At 42.9% G+C, this 18,092-nt stretch overlaps 1 protein-coding gene and 1 long non-coding RNA gene across 2 annotated transcripts in view; one reads left to right on the top strand and one right to left on the bottom strand.

Moving 5' to 3' along the window:
- The window catches only part of LOC111725855, a 118,510-nt gene extending 115,822 nt beyond the window's left edge, over nucleotides 1-2,688 (bottom strand). The window contains exons 1-2 of the long non-coding RNA XR_002773813.1: nucleotides 2,509-2,688; nucleotides 430-1,505 (exon numbers count right to left, since the gene is read on the bottom strand). This is a non-coding gene — a long non-coding RNA (uncharacterized LOC111725855). The remainder of the gene's footprint in view (nucleotides 1-429; nucleotides 1,506-2,508) is intronic.
- Nucleotides 2,689-2,877: 189 nt separating this feature from the next.
- MKLN1 (muskelin 1) overlaps nucleotides 2,878-18,092 on the top strand; it is a 318,843-nt gene continuing 303,628 nt past the window's right edge. Inside the window, exon 1 of the mRNA XM_023514182.1 lies at nucleotides 2,878-2,980. The gene's annotated coding sequence lies outside the window, so the exon portion shown is untranslated. The remainder of the gene's footprint in view (nucleotides 2,981-18,092) is intronic.

Here is an 18,092-nt window from a genome sequence, read left to right as displayed (position 1 = left end):
AAAAAAAAAAAAAAAACACCACTCTCTCTCAACCCGGCAGCAGCTCCGGAGGAGCCATGTGGCATCAAGCCACCTCAAAGGGGAAAAAGTGCTCTTAGCAACACAAACATGGCGAAATAGCTTCGACATGCCCGTTTCCCGCAACAGCCCTACCTTCCCTCGCCCGCCTTCCTTCCGAGCAGCCTGGCCGGGAACGGCAGCCCCTCCCGGGGGGCGGTGAGAGGTCCCGGGGAGTCGGGGGTGGGGACTCGGGGCGTGCGACGGAGAGAGCAGCGGAGTCCGCGGAGGAAATGTTCGGACTGACCGGCAAAGCCATCCGCCTGGCCGCGAGAGAGAGGACGCCGTTTTCACCCCTGAGATCCGAGCAGAGAACAAAATTTCCACCCCCAAGTCCTGCCAGCCCGGCTCTCCCCGCCCTGCACAACTTACCTCTGGGCTGCTGAGAGGCTCTTCTGGTTCCCCCTTCCCGAGAGCGACGCGAGGGGGGAAACGATGCGCGCGTAGATTTGTAGAGCATATTCTCAGAGAATTTCCTTGGGATTATCACGAGCAGCGATGGAGACTCCTGAGACAGGTGCTGCGCTGGCCGCAGCTGCCGGCTAAAAGTTGTTCTCCGCGCGGTGGGCGGCGGGGTCCCCGGGCCAGGGCTGAGGACCCCCGGCTCCCCTGTCCCCCGGCGTCGCCCACTTGTCACGCCAGGTTGCTGCGTGCGCTCGGCTGCAGGGGAGGTGGCGTAGTTTCTCTTCCTCCCACCTCTTCTCACTCACTTGTTTTTGTAGCCGTGGGCTCCCCTAATGCTTTCCTCTCCACAATGTTGTTTCATTATATCATGTCCATCATGTGACACCGGAGAGGCCTCTCTATGGAAACTTAAAGGGGCTCCCACGTGACTGCAGCAGCAACAACAGCAGCAGAACTGGCGGCGGCGGCCGCGGCCGCGTTGATACCACCACCCACCGGGAGCCCCTCCAAGCATCCCGAAGGGGCTTGTGGCGCTGCAGAAGCCCGGATAAGGGAGCCACAGCATCCGGGCGCTGTGGCGTCTGTGCGTGCGTGGAGCCGGCGCTCCCAGCCGGGGAAGCGGAACAGAAGGAGCGTCCTTAAATCCTTTCCTACAGTCACAAAACCCACGCTCTGTTAAAATGACATTTCAGTGGCTCCTACTTGGTTTCCCCTGAGAGCAGTGAGTTTTCTATCAGGCCTGATTAAATTTTCCCAAGTCAAAAAGAAAAACCGGATTTGTCCCTCCGCGAGTTCAGTCAGATCGCCGGTAGAACAGAAATGACAAAACAATAATAACAGAAATAGAATCAGGCATTTGATACATAATTACCATCACCACAGCTTTCAAGCTTTCTGGAATTACATTCCTCCAGTAACTGTTGATGATGCTTGCAGGAGGCAAAATGCAATGCAGTTTTTCTCTTCCGCAGCTATATTAGGGCTTTGTTGCTGACAACAGTAAAAACTTGTTTGTGTCAGGAAGTGAGGTACGAAGATATGACCTGGAAGGTACAGACAAAACCAAATGACAGTTTTTGCTTTTCTGACCACATTCTTTCAAATGGTGACAAAAAAGGCAGTCAGCTATAAAATGCGTGGAGTGTGTTTGGTGGGAAATAAAATAATCAGAAAAACATTTAAACATATTGTACATGCTAGACACTAGAAATTACATATATATAGAAATGATACATTATATACATATATATATCTAGAGAAAGGAAAAAGCAGGTGCATTTTAGTGATATTTTAGAACCACTAATTTTAATATCATTTCTAGCATTTAACAAACACTTGGAAAGACTTCAAGTCCGGTGCTATTTGGAAACTAACAGTTCTGAGTGCTTTCGGTATTACTGACTCACATCCCCTTTACGGGCTAGTACCTTAGATCCCAAATCTCTGCCTTAAAAGTTTCTATAGACACGGAGATTTTATCCTGGAAATCTAAGCTAGATAGCTATTTCTCTGTTTTATTCATGCTTTTCCATTTTACAAGAAAAATTGTTTGGATTGGCAGAATTATGAAAAGAAACTTTGCAGGAGACTAAAGAGTGGGATGGAAGATCACCATTTCTTTTTTCTTTTTTTCAGTGATAAGATAGGATTTATTAGATAGAAAGGAATATAGAAAGAAGATCACCGTTTCTTTAGGCCTTGACTTGACTCTCTTTCCACCTCATCAGTTGACTTCTGCAAGCATGATGAAAGATCTGCACTTCATCCCTTTTAATTCTTTCTGTCCCCAAAGTTTTACCTTCTTCTCATGCCTAATTCTAGCATCTCTCTCCTTTTTGCCCTTGTCTCCAGACTCAGCCCTCTTTCTGCCTGGGTGGACAGCTCAGGCCTCCCCCAAGGCCTCCTTCCCCTGCAGCTACCCCCACCCCCAGCCTGCCCCTTTTCCTCCTTGGTCTCCTCTCCTCAGCAGCTCGACCTCCTTATTGCTCTTTGACTTCCTCTAATCTCCTTCACAGTCTGGCCCATGACTTCTGGGCCTCTTCTTACCTTTCTTTATCTGAAATATCCTGCCCCTTACTGGAGCCTCCTTCACACCCTTCTCTCTGGTCCCATCCCTTCTGCCGCCAAGCCCCAGGATTCCTCCACGGCCCGGCCTGGTCAGCTTTAGCCTCATATTGAACGCGTGTCACTGGGCTGGGAAAGCAGTGTGTGTTCCACAGTGGGGCCTAGAGTCTCCCTCTCCACCCCGGGCTGTGGCCCCTGCCTCGCCCCCTCCGCCCCTCCTGAGCCCCGGTTGCGGCGCTTCCTGGGCGGATAGCTTGGACTTGCTGCAGCAGCTGCGGTTCTGCTGTGTCATGCAAGAAGGCGGCGGCGGCGGCGGCCCGAGTTGGAGGGGGAGGGGGGGAGGAACCTGATCCGCCGGTAGCGAAGGGCTGGAGGCAAACACCGAGCTCCCTCAGAGCCGCCCGGGAGCAGGGAGGGCTCCGCTGGCCCGGTGGCCCTCCCCGCGGGGCAGATGGTAAGTGGGGCGGTGCAGGTGGTCGCCTTGGGAAGGGAGCGCGCAGGGGGGGTTAGGTGGGACGGCGGGGAGCTCTAAGAGTCACCTCAACTAAACTGAAGGAGCCCAATGCCCGGCTGAGAGGGACCCAGGCCATAATAAGGGTGACCAGCCAAACGCAGCAATGATTGCTATTCGAACGATGCCCCGCACCTGACAGAGGGTGGAGTTGTACATCCCAACCCAGGGTAGAGCTAGAGGTAATGATTCAGGGTTTGAGAAACAACTTTCCATTGGACCTGGCGCTTTAAGGTGCAGCTGAATTGCAAAAGCCAACCTATAGCATATTCTTATGGCCTCGCAGTGCCGTCTGGGTTGTCTTGTTTAAATCTAGGAAAGAGAATGGGAACCCTGCCCAACCTCACTTTAGCACAAAAATAATGCTCTTGGCCAGTGGCCTTGGACAAACGGCCTCTGGTGCAATTAAACAATCAATAGGAAGAAGAGCTTCATTCCCCTCACCGTCCTCCTTCCCCAAGCTCCTCTGACCAGGGTAATTCATTCGGCTTAAAGGAGTAAGAAAATTATGGGTCATATTTCCTCCCAGCTGACCCCACTGTCAGTCTTCCCACCACACAAGATGCCCACCTCACTCCTTACTCCTTCTCCGGAGCTGGGGTTCTAAGAGACATTGCAATACTGCTCAGTTGGATGAGGAGACTGCCTTAAACTCAGCAATTTCACCTCCATTGCCCTGTGCCATTGGGGATTCAGAAACTTACAGCTAAGATCAGGGAAATGGAGGGACAGGCCCGGCTCCTAGGAACATTACTTCTTTCACCTGAGTGCAATGCACCAGACAAGTTTTTTTATTATTATTCCACTCCTAGAAATTTCAAAGCCCTTTCTGAAACATAATTTTTTTTTTTGATGTCAGTCATACATTTAGAAGGGGTTGATGGGATTAACTGAAAGGCTAATGACTGTCTCAAAAGCACATGCTGTTGCTAAGGAACTCAAGCTCATCCTGCTCTCTAATCACCGGCGAGTTAGTGGTGGAAATCAAACTGCTCAGGGTGTTAGTAAAATGTATGGCATTGGGTTAGAGGCGTTCTTGCTTATGTTGTAGCATCCTGGATTATTATCGATTGCCTCATACCCACATATCTTGTTTTCCTAATTTGATTTCTGTATTTGCGTCACTGCCAGGGACACTCAGACTAGACCAGTCAGGTTCACTTCCTGTTTCTCAGAACTGGTTTATATTTGGTCTCGTAGCAATAGCTAGTAAAACATTATCAAACTGATCCTCTTGGAAAGAAATCCTTGCTTTCTGTTGAAAACAAATTATCCCAATTAAATTTTGATTCCTGTGGAAAACGTCATCATTTGAGGAATAAACTAGACTGCCAGTTGTCACTGGAGAAAACCACTCTTGAAATGTAAAGTCTAGAAAAAGCCAGTATCTTTATTTCTTTTACCCAGAATCTTCATTCCTTAGCATTTGAACTAAAATTCAAGTAGAGAGTAGATGTAAGTATGATATTTCTAAAATGAAGTGCAAAAAAATACACATTGAAGCTGGGAAAAGCATTTAGACTAAATAAGGCATGGACTTGAATGGAATCCAGGCCCGGGGAGGACAAATCATCGTGGTTTTGCATTGAGGCACTTGGAGAACTAAGTGTGATTACAAGGCTACTCTGCAAGTAGGAAACCCCATTACTTTGTGACTAATTCTCTCTTTTACTAATTCCTCTATGTCCCTGGACAAGACAACATTTTCCCCCCAGTTTCTTCCTTATAACAAGGATATCACAAAGGCAGTATCATGAAGATAACCGTCATATAAATAATGGTGGATTCTGATGTAGTTAATTTGTTTAGATGGAAAATAAAACCCTTAGAAAAAGATGTATATGGCATTGAGGAATGATGAGCTGACAGAAAGTCAGGAAATTTGCTCCCACTTTTCTCACAGGCTGGGTGACCTTGGGTGAGCCACGGTAGGTCTTCTCGTGTCAGTTTCCTCATGGAAGCTTAAATGAAAGTGCTGGACTAAAGGATCTCTAAAGTTCCTTCCATTTACAAAATTCTTGTATTTATGTAGTACGATTGAACTCACTACATAAAAATTTCAATTTTAGCTGGATTCTGCAGTGTTAAATTTTAGAACTGAACCTATATTACCTATCCACAGAGAGCCTGGGGAAAATGATGGGAAATGATTTGCTGCTGTTGATGCATTAGTTTTTAGCATCAGTTGCCAGATAAATAAAATCTACCTCGATCCTAATGTACTTATTCTCTCCTTGCCTTGGTGATGTTTGTGGGAGCAACAGGATAAGAGGTATAAAAGGATAAGAAAGTGTAGAGAAAGGCCTTTCAGTTCTTTATTTATTTAGAGACAGTGTCCCCTATGTTGCCTGCTGACCTCAAAATCCTGGGTTAAGCAATCCTCCCACCTTACCCTCCTGAGTAGCTGGGACTACAGGTGCATGCCACCACCCCCGGGCTTTCATTCATTTTAGATATAGTTAACCCAAAATACTTTGATGATCAAAGTGGTGAAACAGTGGAGGAAGGGCTATACAAGAAATAAATTATCATCAACAGAATCTTCATGGAGCTAATAATCAATTTGCCTGTATTTTTACTTAGTGATAGACAAAAATAGAACTAGCTCAGATGTTAGAATTTTTCAGATTCAAGATATCAAGAGGTACCATGAAGAGATATGAGATTGTTGCCAGAGAGAAAAGTCCTGGCTTTGAAACGCAGCTCTTCTACTTTATTGATTATCAAATGCCTGCTGTGTGTCAGGTACTGTGCTAGGCACTGGGAATGCAAAGGTCGATAAAACACAGTCCCTACTCTGAAGGACCTTAGAGTATGATGTGGGGATAGATAAGTACACAGTTGATCATAAAACAGGAGATAATATCAACAGGGGAGCTCATTAAAAGGGTACCTAACCTTGACCAGCACTGTCAGTCATGATCACACAGGATGAATCCTGAGATGGGTTCTGAAGGATGACTAGAAGTAAGCCAGACAATTGGGGAGATTAAGGGAAAGGTCTTCTAGGCCAGGAAAAAAGACCTTGAGGTAAAAAGGCATGTCTAGAGAGTTGAGGGTGAGGGACAGTGCCTAGCAAGTAGGTTCTTAATACATACATTGTATGAATGCAGTGCAGAGGTCTTGAAGGATACATCCAGAAAGATTAGCATGGTCTTGTATTGTGAAAAGGCTTATATGTATATTTTCCTAAAAATATTGAGCTTATCCTAAGGCTGAAGGAGAGCCATTGATGAATTTTAAAGAGCATAGTGAAGTGATCAAATTTCCATTTTAGAAAGATCACTCCAGTTTGGAGAATGTATTAGTGTTAGTTTGAGTAACACTGTAAGCAGAGAGACTAGTTAGGAAGTGGTTTTGACATAATAGCAAAGAAATGATGGGTGTCTAAATTAAGGTAGTAAGAATGGAATTTCATTGTTGAATGTATCTTCAGAATATAAAGGGAGGAGATTTATGGCTTAGGTAAATGGGAGGACCTGAGATGGGGACCTCAGGAGGAAAAACAGGTTGTAAAGTGAAGGTAATTAGTTTAATGTTGGGTTTGAAGTATCCATGGGATATCAACGTGAAGCTGTCTACTACATAATTGAACAGGGAAGTCTAAAACTCAGAAAGTAACCTATGCTGGAGTCATCAGAATAAGTGATTGTTCATGGATGAAAGCCCCAAAAGACACGAAATAGAGAGAAAAGACAAGATCCTCCTGTGGAACCTTACAAAAATGCCAACATTTAAAAGGTAAAGAGAGAAAGATACAGGGGTAGAATATCCAGAAAGGAAGGAGGACCAGGAACAAGTAGTTTAAGAAGAACCAAGGGAGGAAATATCAACAGTATCAAATGCCAGAGAGAAGTCAATGGTAAGTCCTTACATTTAGCAACAAGGAGGTCCTGATGTGTTTGGCAATGAGAAGTTTATTAGTAAAATAGGTATAGTAACCAGATTGCAGTGAATTGAAGAAAGAATAGGAATAGAGGAACCAGATAGAGGAAGTTCTTTTTGATAAGGACCAAAGGGCAAGTAAGGAAGGCAGAATCAAAGCACTAGGCAGAGAATAGTGAAATTCATGGTCTGTGAGGTTACAGCAATATAGGTAAAGAGGGAAAGAAGGAAATACTACAGTAATGCAGAATTCTTGATTCTTTTAGCCTTTTTCAAATTAAATGGCCTCACCAATTTCTCAACCCAGAAAGCATGTATACATTCTTGGTTCTTCTCTTTCCTTCAGTTTTCATATCCAATCCAAGAGGCATTCAAGTCAGCTCTACCTCTAGAACATTTCCAAAATGTCTCTTTCTGTCTCTACTGCTATCACCCTTATACAAACCATCATCATCTCTCTTCTTTGCTCCTGTAATAGCTTTCTAAATGGTTTTCCTGCTTCTGGTCCTGTCCCCATTTTCCACAGCACAGCTAGAGTTATATAAATCATAAGACGTAAATCAGATCATATGGCTTTTCCTATTAGGATGCCTCCATATCTGCCGATTGCACTTGGGATGGAGTCCAGACTCCAGACCACCTTTGGTATCTCATCTCCCATCGCTCTCCAGTATTGCAGTAATACTGGCCTTTTTTCTATTCTTCATATACATTGAATTTGCTCTTGTTTTAAAGGACTTACCCTATATATTTCCTTTTCCTGGCATACCCTTTTGGTCATTTTGATCTTTGTTTGAGATCCTCTTCCAAGAGGCCCTTCTTAATCACTTCACCTGAAGGATCCTTCTTTGTCCACCATTATAACTATCCTATGTATATTTTTCTTAGTAGAATAACTTTATTACTGTTTGTCATTATTGCTTATGGTTGAGGACCCCCTGATAATGTAAGTCCATGAGGATTCCTGCCACATTGAAAGCACTTAAAAATGTCCAGGGGATGTCTGTAGAAGAAAAGAGAAGAAGAACAAATTAATAGAAGTTAGAGATATCAGAAATCAGAGTGTGGTGATATTGGGTCTGGCCAGTGGTGATGGTTTACTAGGCTTTTAAGATTTCAGAAATGGAAGACTTGCTAGCTGTGTGACCCTGGACATTCACATTCTCTGAGTTTCACTTTGTGGTTAATGAGACTTCATGCCTCACAGGGCAGTTAGGAAAATGAAATGCAATAAGTGTAGGCTCAGGCAGTCTTACCAAGCTATTTCAGGAATCGGGGCTTCTCCAAATCGATTCATAATCTTTGCATGTGGGCTGCCCTGTAATGGGGTTAGCCCTTGATGATTACTTATTATTAGAATACAAAATTGACTAAATTATGACTTTTAAAAAATACCAGGATATCTGATGGAGTCTGGAAGTTAAATTATTTAAGAAGAAATCAAAGTGGTCCTACAAATTAATAAGAAAAGCATTTTTAAAAACTCTGAAACACTGGGGTAAGGATATAAAAAACAGACCACAGTCAAAATAATAGAAAGGGGGTGGGCACAGTGGCTCATGCCTGTAATCCTAGCACTCTGGGATGCTAAGGCAGTATGATTACTTGAGTTCTGGAGTTCAAGACAAGCCTAAGCAAGAGTGATACCCTGTCTCTACTAAAGGCAGAAAAATTAGCTGAGCGTGGTGGTGTGCACCTATAGTTCCAGCTACTCAGGAGGCTAAGGGAGGAGGATTGCTTGAACCCAGGAGTTTGAGGTCGCTGTGAGCTACAATGAATGACACCACTGCACTCTAGCCAGGAAATAGGGGGAAAAGATAAGTACAAATGGATCTTAAAATTAGTAAAAATGCTCACCTTTTCTCACAAGAGTCATGCTGTTTACAATTGCAATAAGATCTATTTTTTATGTATCAGGTTCACAAAAATAAAAAAAACAATAACATACATGGCTGGCCCTTTCTCATACTGCCAGTGGGCATGAAAGTTGCTACCACTGTGGAGGGCAATATGGTAACACTTATTAAATGTTTAAATGTACAGATCCTTGGACCTGGGAATTCTACTTTAGATATTCACCTAATGAATATATTCACATATACATGGACAGATGACCCTTCTAGGACCTTTGCTGGAGCATCATTTATAGTAGTAGTTAAAGACTGAAAGCAGCCATCAATAGGGAAATGGTTAAATAAATTATAGTAGAGTTATACAAGTGAAAGAGAGGCAGCCATTAATTTGTGAGGCAATTCTAGGTGTATACTGCTGTGAAAAGGGCTTTGTGATACATTGCTATGTAAAAAAAAAAAAAAAAAAAAAGAACAACAACAACAACATGTGTATTTTGCTAGCATTGCATTTCCTTTTAAGGGCCTATTTGCATTTTTTGGTCTGAAAAACATTGTCTCTGGAAAGATAAAATAGGACAGGGGATGAGCAGATGTGGGAGACCAGTTGAGAGGATATTTCAGTAATTTGTATGAGAGATGATGGTTGCCCAGAGTGAGAAGGCAGTGGCATACTCAGGGAGAGAAATGATGAAATCAAGAGTTATTTGAAGATCAGATATAGAAACAGATGTGTCAAGGACCAAGAAGGAGAAGGCTGGGGCAGAAACAGAATTGCTGAAGAAGACCAAAAGTTCTAAGTGGAGATGTCCCCTACAAACTTGTAGACATGGGTCTGAAGCTCACAAGAGCTGCTAGAACTGGATTTATAAATTTGGAAGAAGATTGCCTAGGGAAGGTAGACAGAATCAAAAGAAAAGGGAGCCCAGGATTCAACTCTGATTATTTAGAGAAAGAGCTGGCAATGGAGATGAAGAATCTGAAACCAGAGAAATAAAACCAGGAGACTCTGGGGCCAAAAAAACCAAGAGAAGAATGTGTTAAGGAGGATCCACTTGTTAAATACTGCTAAAAGGCCAAGGAAGATTATTTAAACTTGTTTCTCACATCAGCTCTTTGAGAGTTAGGATTATTATATTTATTTTTGTGTCGCCAGCGCTTGTCCTGTGCCTCACACATAATAAATGGTCGGTAAACTTTTATTAAATTGGAGAGAGAGAGCAAGTGAGAGAAAGATACACAGAGAGCAATTCAGATTCACAGGAAGACAGTAGAATTTATATCTGAGTCTTTAAAAAGAATAAATAAACCGATTCCCTTGAAGTTTAGCGCAAACCAAGCTTCATTTCCAGAAACATGAGGAGGTTCAGCTCTGTTTTACTTTGGGGCTAGCACAATGATTGGGCACTCACAGAGCTACATTGTTGTGATGTTAAATGCCTTTGCAAGACACTTTGATAAGTAATATTCACTTATGTCTGGTCAGTCTGAGTCATTTTATCTTTATTTAGGTCCTGGGTGATGACAAAAAGAGCAATTTGCTTTTCCTCGTCTATGTGACTCCATCAGATCACCTGGAATCAGTTGATGGAACCTGGAGAAGCCATTTCGGTGCCACTACAGTTATGTAATACAGTGTAGCTTCTCCTAAGCTGCCCAGCCCCAGTTTCCCCTCCCAAGGAAAGATGACTTCTGGCAGGAAGAGACTTCCAACCTCTTAGAGAAACAACCAGCTTCTTAGTGTCTTACTCTTTCTGCATAAAAATGTTGCTGCTGTCAGGGAGACTGGACAGAATCTCAAAGGAGAACATGCTTGACTTTGTTCCGAGGACATGGAAGTCTTCTACGTAACAAAAGAGGGTGTCCTTGAATTAGAAATTTCAGAAAATAAAATAATAGATGTAACTTAACAATATTAAAAATTTTATGACATCCTATATTATTTAATTAAGACAAAGATCAGCGAACTTGAAAGGGCCAGATAGAAAATATTTTAGGCTTTTCTGGTTCCACAGGTAGTCTTTTTTTTTTTTCAGAGACAGAGTCACTTTATTGCCCTTGGTAGAGTGCTGTAGAGTCACAGCTCACAGCAACCTCCAACTCCTGGGCTTAGGCGATTCTCCTGCCTCAGCCTCCCAAGTAGCTGGGAATACAGGCGCCCACCACAATGCTCAGCTATTTTTTGTTGCAGTTTGGCTGGGGCCAAGTTTGAACCCGCCACCCTCGGTATATGGGGCCAGCGCCCTACTCACTGAGTCACAGGCGCTGCCCTCCACATGTAGTCTTTATCTCAGCTACTCAGTATGACTACTGTCATGTAAAAGCAGCTATAGACAGTGCTTAAATGAATGAGCATGGCTGTGTTCCAATAAAACTTTATTTATGGACACTGATATTTAAATTTCATGTAATTCTTACATGTCACAAACTATCATTCTTCTTTTGATTTTTTTCTAATCATTAAAAAATGTAAAAAGAGTCAGGTGCGTGCACTGTTAATGCCTGTAATCCTAGTACTCTGGAAGGCCAAGGCCAACTCCTGCTTAAACTCAGGAGTTCAAGACCAGCCTGAGCAAGAGTAAGTCCCTGACTCTAAAAAACATACAGGCATTGTGGTGGGCATGTGTAGTCCTGGTTATTTGAGAGGCTGAGGCAAGAGGATCGTATGAGCTCAAGAGTTTGAAGTTGCTGTGAGCTATGATGTCATAGCACTCTGACTCTGTCTCAAAAAAAAAAAAAATAGAAAAAGAAAAATGTGAAAAGCATTCTTAGCTCACAGATAGTACAAACACTGGGTATGGCCTGGATTTGACCTGTAAGCACTAGTTTGGCAACCATGAAGATCATGTCATGAAAAAGATCTTCAGATTTGGACTTGTGAAGAAAATAATTAGTTTCATGTATATTCCTTTATCTTCATTTCAACTTCTCAGATTTACTTACAGCTATACATGCATTTGCTAACATCTGACATCTTTGGCAATAGAGTATATCCCCTCAGTTCGGTAGCCATTGAACAGTTTGCTCCTTTTCATCCTCGTACATGTCTTGAATATAGAACAAACTGAAGAATTCTTACTACTTGACTTTATAAACACACAAACCAGGAGAGCTCACAGTAGTTCTAGTCACATTCTCAAACTCCATTAATGCACTCAGTAAGTAAATACATATTAATGATCTACTTCTCATATGGCATACTTCTCATATGGGTATGGCAGAGCTAGAGATAAAAGAGAATAGGTAATTGATAAGTAGGTGGATAGGTAGATAGATGAAAAATCTAGCACCCAGGGTGGCGCCTGTGGCTTAAAGGAGGAGGGAGCCAGCCCCATATACCGGAGGTGGTGGGTTCAAACCCGGCCCCAGCCAAAAAAAAACTGCAAAAAAAAAAAATCTAGTGAGAATTGTTCAGGTATATCACAGTATAAATCCGGGGTCCTCAAACTTTTTTTTAAAACAAGGGGTCAATTCACTGTCCCTCAGACCGTTGGAGGGCCGGACTGTAGGCCCTGGGACAAGTTGGCAGCGGCAGCAAAAACACCCGGCAGGCCAGATGAATGTCCTAGGGGCTGCATGTGGCCCACGGGCCATACTTTGAGGATGCCTGGTATAAATGTAGTCATTTAAAGCAACAGATGTGCAGTCAGACAAAGCTAAGTTTTAATATGAGCGCTTTTGCATCCCAGCTGTGACCTTGGGCTGATTACATAAACCACGTAAACACAGTTTCCTCTTTTTAAGATGGGGATAACAATACCTGCCTCTCAAGGAGGTTGTGGAAATTAAACAAAATAGTATATGTAAATCAGCTGGCATGGTACCTGGGACATGGTGAGCAATCAGTAAATGGTGGCTTTGTTGCTTCACAGCAATATGAAGGTATATAACTTGTCCAAAGAAAACACACAGTCGAAGATAAAACAGATAAACTTCTAAGTCAGGAAGTCATGGGCACATATGGGAACCCACAAATTTGAGAGCTGACACCTGGTAGAGAAGATTTGGGTGAAAGTAAAAGCAGAAGTGACATTTTTACCGGAGCACATCATAAGGCACCTGGCCAGTTGTCTTGCCTTGTCTTCCCTAGAAACCAGCTGTGGGATTGTCTGAGAGCTCCACTTAGGGGTCTAGCTCCCCCAGTCTCTGGTCAGGTCAGACATCTGCCTCCAAGCACCTCTGCCCAATCCTGGGCTTTCCCCTTCTGCCCTCTACACCTTCAGTCCCTACTCACTCTGCTTCGTATCCCAGACTCCTTCTGGATGTGGGATCCTGTCCTGAAGCCTGAACTACTTTTCCATGACCCTGAAATCTTGTTCAGCTTAGCTCTGACCAGTCCTCATCCCCAGAGGGCTGTATTCTGCTGTCTACACCCCTGTTGTGAGCTCCTTAAACCATGGAACATCTATCCCTTACTTTTTACAGATAGCCCCCTGCTGGAGCAAGGCCGGACTGCTTGGTACCAATGGTTTCCTGAACTTTATGTTGGTATGAGACACTGGGTCTTGCACTGCTGCTCTAATCCACGCTAGTTTCTGTATTCACAGTCTGTGTCCTGGGGAGTATCCCCCACCCCAGTTTTGGCTCATGCCCTCTCTCCACTGTCCATGTCTTGCTGAGTTCTAGCAAGGCTGTGATCCTGTTACGGAAACATCAATAATGCTTTCCCAATACAAGTGACAAGATTATCGGCACAGGTGCATAATATAGGAGTAATAGAGAATTTAAACTTGTTGGATACCTACTGACAGTCTCATTCTGAAGAAAAATAAGCATCAAATAAAGTTGGCCTGACTTAAATTTAAAGCAATTGCTTGTTGAAGAGATACTGTTCTATGCTACATTCTAACCAGCTAAGGAGAATATGTTGATGAAGTGACAACTTAAAATAAGGGTCCTGGAATTTCTAATAGCCGGAGAAGGCAATTCTGAGCTTGCTAACCTGACATGAAGAAGATTAGCAAATTAAAAGAAAATATGGACATGAGATGCTGTCTGGCCAGGAACTAGGAAATAAAGCTCAACAGGAATAAAATTACTTGAAATGCTCCGTCTTGCAGTATCAGTGATTTCAATGAAGAAAAGGGGAGTATCTAAAAAAGATCGATGACGTTGCTCAGGAAGTGTTCAGATAAACTTGGATGTGTAAAGGACATATATAAAAGGCAGAAGGGGTGTCTAACAAAGATTGCTTGAACTCAGGAGTTTGAGGCTGCAGTTTGCTGTCATCGTGCTGCTGCACTCCAGCCTGGGTGTGACAGAGAGTGACCCCATCTACCAAAAGAAAAAAGAAAAAGAGGAGGGCTCAGACCTGTGAGAATGATGCCAGAAAGGCTAATGTTCAGAGACAGCTGGGGTCTGGGAAAAGTATTAAAGACAATACCTGGTTTTATTTTTCTGTTTGTTTACCTTTGTAGTAAAGAATAGTTTAAAGAATAATAATGAAGAAGGGGTAGTGTTGTTGAATGGTGCAAGCTGTTCGATGTGAATAGTCAACTGAAAAATAGAATCATTCAACTGATTCATTCAGCATTTCCTGGATTCTAAGGTTCAGATTCCCCATGCCCGGGCCTTTTTAATATTTCCAGAATGTATCTTCATTAGGTGTGTTTAAAATCATAGTGTCTGAGGGGAGAGCTCTCAAAACAGTCATTAAATGGTGGTGGATTCTACCCTAAGTTGGTCTTAGAACAGAGGAAATAGGCAATTTTTTTCACTTAGCTCTGCCGGTGTCGAGCACACTCAGCAGATGAGGGGTCCACTTCGTGTCCTGGAAGTGGCAGTGTTGCCAGTGACTACCACCAGAAGTAGGAAAGAGTCAGAAAAGAGTTTGGAGGCCACAGGCAGAGGTGCATTGCCCCGTGGAACATGCAGAGGAGAGTGAACGAGTACTGTGGAAGAATGGGGAGGGGCAAATACTAGAGACAGGACAAAAAGGGAAAATTGGGGAAACTTCTGGAGAAGGCTGGGCGCAGTGGCTCATGCCTATAATCCTAGCACTCTGGGAGGCGAGGTGGGAGGATCCCTTGAGCTCAAGCATTTAAGATCAGTTTAAGAGACCCCATCTCTACTAAAAATAGAAAAAAATTAGCTAGGCATTGTGGGTGCCTGTGGTCTCAGGAGGCTGAGGCAGGAGGATGGCTCAAGCCCAAGAGTTTGAGGTTGCTGTGAGCTATTGATACCACTGCACTCTAGCTGGGGCAACAGAGTGAGACACTGTCTCAGAAAAAAAAAAAGAAAGAAAGAAAGGAGGGAAGGGAAGTGATGGGAAGGGGAGAAAGAAAAAAAGAAAGAGAAGAAAAAAAAGAAAAAGAGGGGTAAAGAGAGACCATTGCTGGTCCACAAAAGCCAAGTTACTGAGCGTGTGTCTCATCACAGGAGGGGCTGGAATGAAGACAGGGATGTGTGTTAGAAAGACCAAGCATGACCAACATGCAGGAAGGAATAAACGAACTGCTATGAACATGCTCAGAACCGTGTCGAAGGCAGGGTCATATGGTAAGGGCTCACCTTGGGCAGGATGTTTTGAAGTTTGCCTGGAGTACAATATAGGGGCACCACTGTGCCCCGCCTCTTTGGAGTCATTTAAGTGATTGACTTAAAGACCTAATACTCCAAGATCTAACTTATTTAGCTTGAAATGATTCTCTGGAAGGCTCACCTGAGAAGGTATTTAGGTCAAGATGCAGGCCTGTGATCACAAATCAGGAAAAGAGATTGTAAAGTGATGTAAGCAAGACCTTGAGTTTAAGAAAAAAAAAGAGACAGAGAGAGAGAGAGACAAGGAATAAGTCCAAGTAAGTAACTAGAGAACAGATAGACAGGAGCCAGACACTTTAGCAGAAATAAATTCAGGGAACAGTTGAAGTTATAGTCTATTCCTACTAAGTCTATGGAACTCATATTAAAAAAGAAATTTAGAGAACCTATAGACCCATTGGCTGTGAAGGAAATTGTTCCAAGCACGTAAGATCAGACCTTTAGAAACTGTGATGGGCCCAAGTGGTCCACATGCAGCTTGACCGTAAAGGAAAGGGACCATGTCTTTTCATGATTTGAACTCTAGTATCTACCACATTAATAGTTGTAAAATGAAGGAGTTTTCAATGGCAGAAAGTTTGTCATTTTTCATAAAAAACAATGTTTGGTTATTTATTTATTTATTTATTTAGAGACAGAGTCTCACTTTGTCACCCTCCATAGAGTGCTATTGTGGGCGTCACAGCTCACAGGAACCTGTAACTCTTGAGCTGAAGCGATTCTCTTGCCTCAGCCTCCAAAGTAGCTGGGACTACAGGCACCTGCCACAATGCCCAGCTACTTTTTAGAGGCAGGGTCTTGCTCTGGCTCAGGCTGGTCTGAACCCGTGAGCTCAGGCAATCCACCTGCCCCGGCCTCCCAGAGTGCTGGGAGTACAGGCGGAAACAATGTTCTTATTTGTCCTTTCACTTGCAGTTCCCCCTTTCCCAGCTGCTCCTTCCTCTGGGTTTTGGGACAGCTGACTGCACCTTTATTTCCAGGGTCAGGCCATGTGGCCTGTCAGTGAATGTCATCTTTTTGGCCCCAGTGACTGACTCAGGTATGGGCATGTGACCTATATCGTTCCCGTCAAAGAGAACGTTAGGACTTTTGCTGAAATGCAGAGCCAAAGACACTGCTTCTAGAAGTGTATGCAGAAACATGTAAACCCTGGAGATTCTTGGTCACCATCTCAGGACCACGAGGGGAGTTGATTGAGAATGGTGCTGTCACCAGGGACTAAAGCACAGGAATGTCAGGTCTTATGCACGCTGTGTGAGCCACCTCACCAAACCTGGCCTGAAGCATTTGAACTTTTCACTTAACAGGAACCAATACATTCTACTTTTTTTTCTTATTTAAACAATTACGAATTAGAGTTTCTATTTCTTGAAACCAAAGCATCCTCTCTGATCCAACAAGATGGAAAAAACATGGCTAAGAATGACTCAACTACAGTTCAGATGGATTGAAGAGGTAAATGTGAAAAATAACCCATATGAAAGAATTAATATGTGCTGAAAAGATGAAAGTGGTATAAGCATTTCTTGACTTTAGGGCATAAAGGCCTTCATGAGTGAAAAAGCAATAGAATTTATGGTTTGTAAAATAAAACCATTGTATTTGGGAGGCTGAGGTAAGAGCATTTCTTGAGCCTAGGAGTTTGATTCTAGCTTGGGCAACAAACCAGACCCTGTCTCTAGGAGGGAAAAAAAGGGAGAGAGAAAGAAAGAAAATTTTGATTTATTTGATTACTTAGAACTTTTTAATGTATATAGCTAGAACACCACGGAAATTAACAAAATTAAAAGATAAATGAAAAATTCTGTAACTTTTTATGTATACATAGTGTGTGTGTGTGTGTGTGTGTATGTATATATGAGACAGACAGTAGTATCCTTAAACTATAAAGAGCTCTTGGCTTGGTGCCTGTGGCTCAGCAGCTAGGGTGCCAGCCACATACATCAGAGCTGGTAGGTTCAAATCCAGCCTGGGCCTGCCAAACAACAGTGACAACTGCAACCAAAAAAATAGCTGGGCATTGTGGCAGGCGCCTGTAGTCCCAGCTACTTGGGAGGCAAGGCCTTAAAGAGAATCATTTAAGCCCAAGAGTGTGAAGTTGTTGTGAGCTGTGACACACAGCACCAGGGTGATGTAGTGAGACTCTGTCTCAAAAAAAAAAAAAAAAAAAAAATATATATATATATATATAAAGAGTTCTTACAAGAAAAAGACAACATGTCAAAAGAATGAGTAAATAACATAAAAAGGCAAAAAAGAAAAAAAGGAATTCAACTGAGCAATGAAAATGAAAAAGGTCTAGTCTTACTGGTAATTGAAGAAAATGCAAATTAAAGTAAAAGCCAGATGCCTGTGTACCTAGCAAATTATCAAGAATTTAAAAATGATATCTTGCACAGATAAAGATGCAGGCACATAAGCATACGCATACCATGTCGGGAGTATAAATTGGTACAGGCGCTCGGGAGAGCAATTTGGCATTGTGTTAAAAACCTTAATATATGCAAACCATTTAACACAGTAATTTTATTCTTGACTTTATCCTTAAAAAAAAAAGCCAGAGATACCCAGAAAATTTAATGTAGAAGAATATTTAGCACAGCATTCTTTATAATATTGAATACTTGGAGATAACCTTAATGTCCAAAAGAATTATTATATAAACTATGGTATATTCCTGTGATGAAATCTATGCATCCAATGAAAAGCAGGTTATGGGCTCAGCGCCTATAGCTCAACCGGCTAAGGCGCCAGCCACGTACACCTAAGGTGGCGGGTTC

Source organism: Otolemur garnettii, unplaced genomic scaffold, assembly GCF_000181295.1.
Source record: "Otolemur garnettii isolate 467f Iridium unplaced genomic scaffold, OtoGar3 scaffold00049, whole genome shotgun sequence".
In the NCBI taxonomy this organism is placed as follows: Eukaryota; Metazoa; Chordata; class Mammalia; order Primates; family Galagidae; genus Otolemur; species Otolemur garnettii.
Note: the sequence above shows the minus strand (reverse complement) of the source record. Positions and strands in the feature narration are given on the sequence as shown.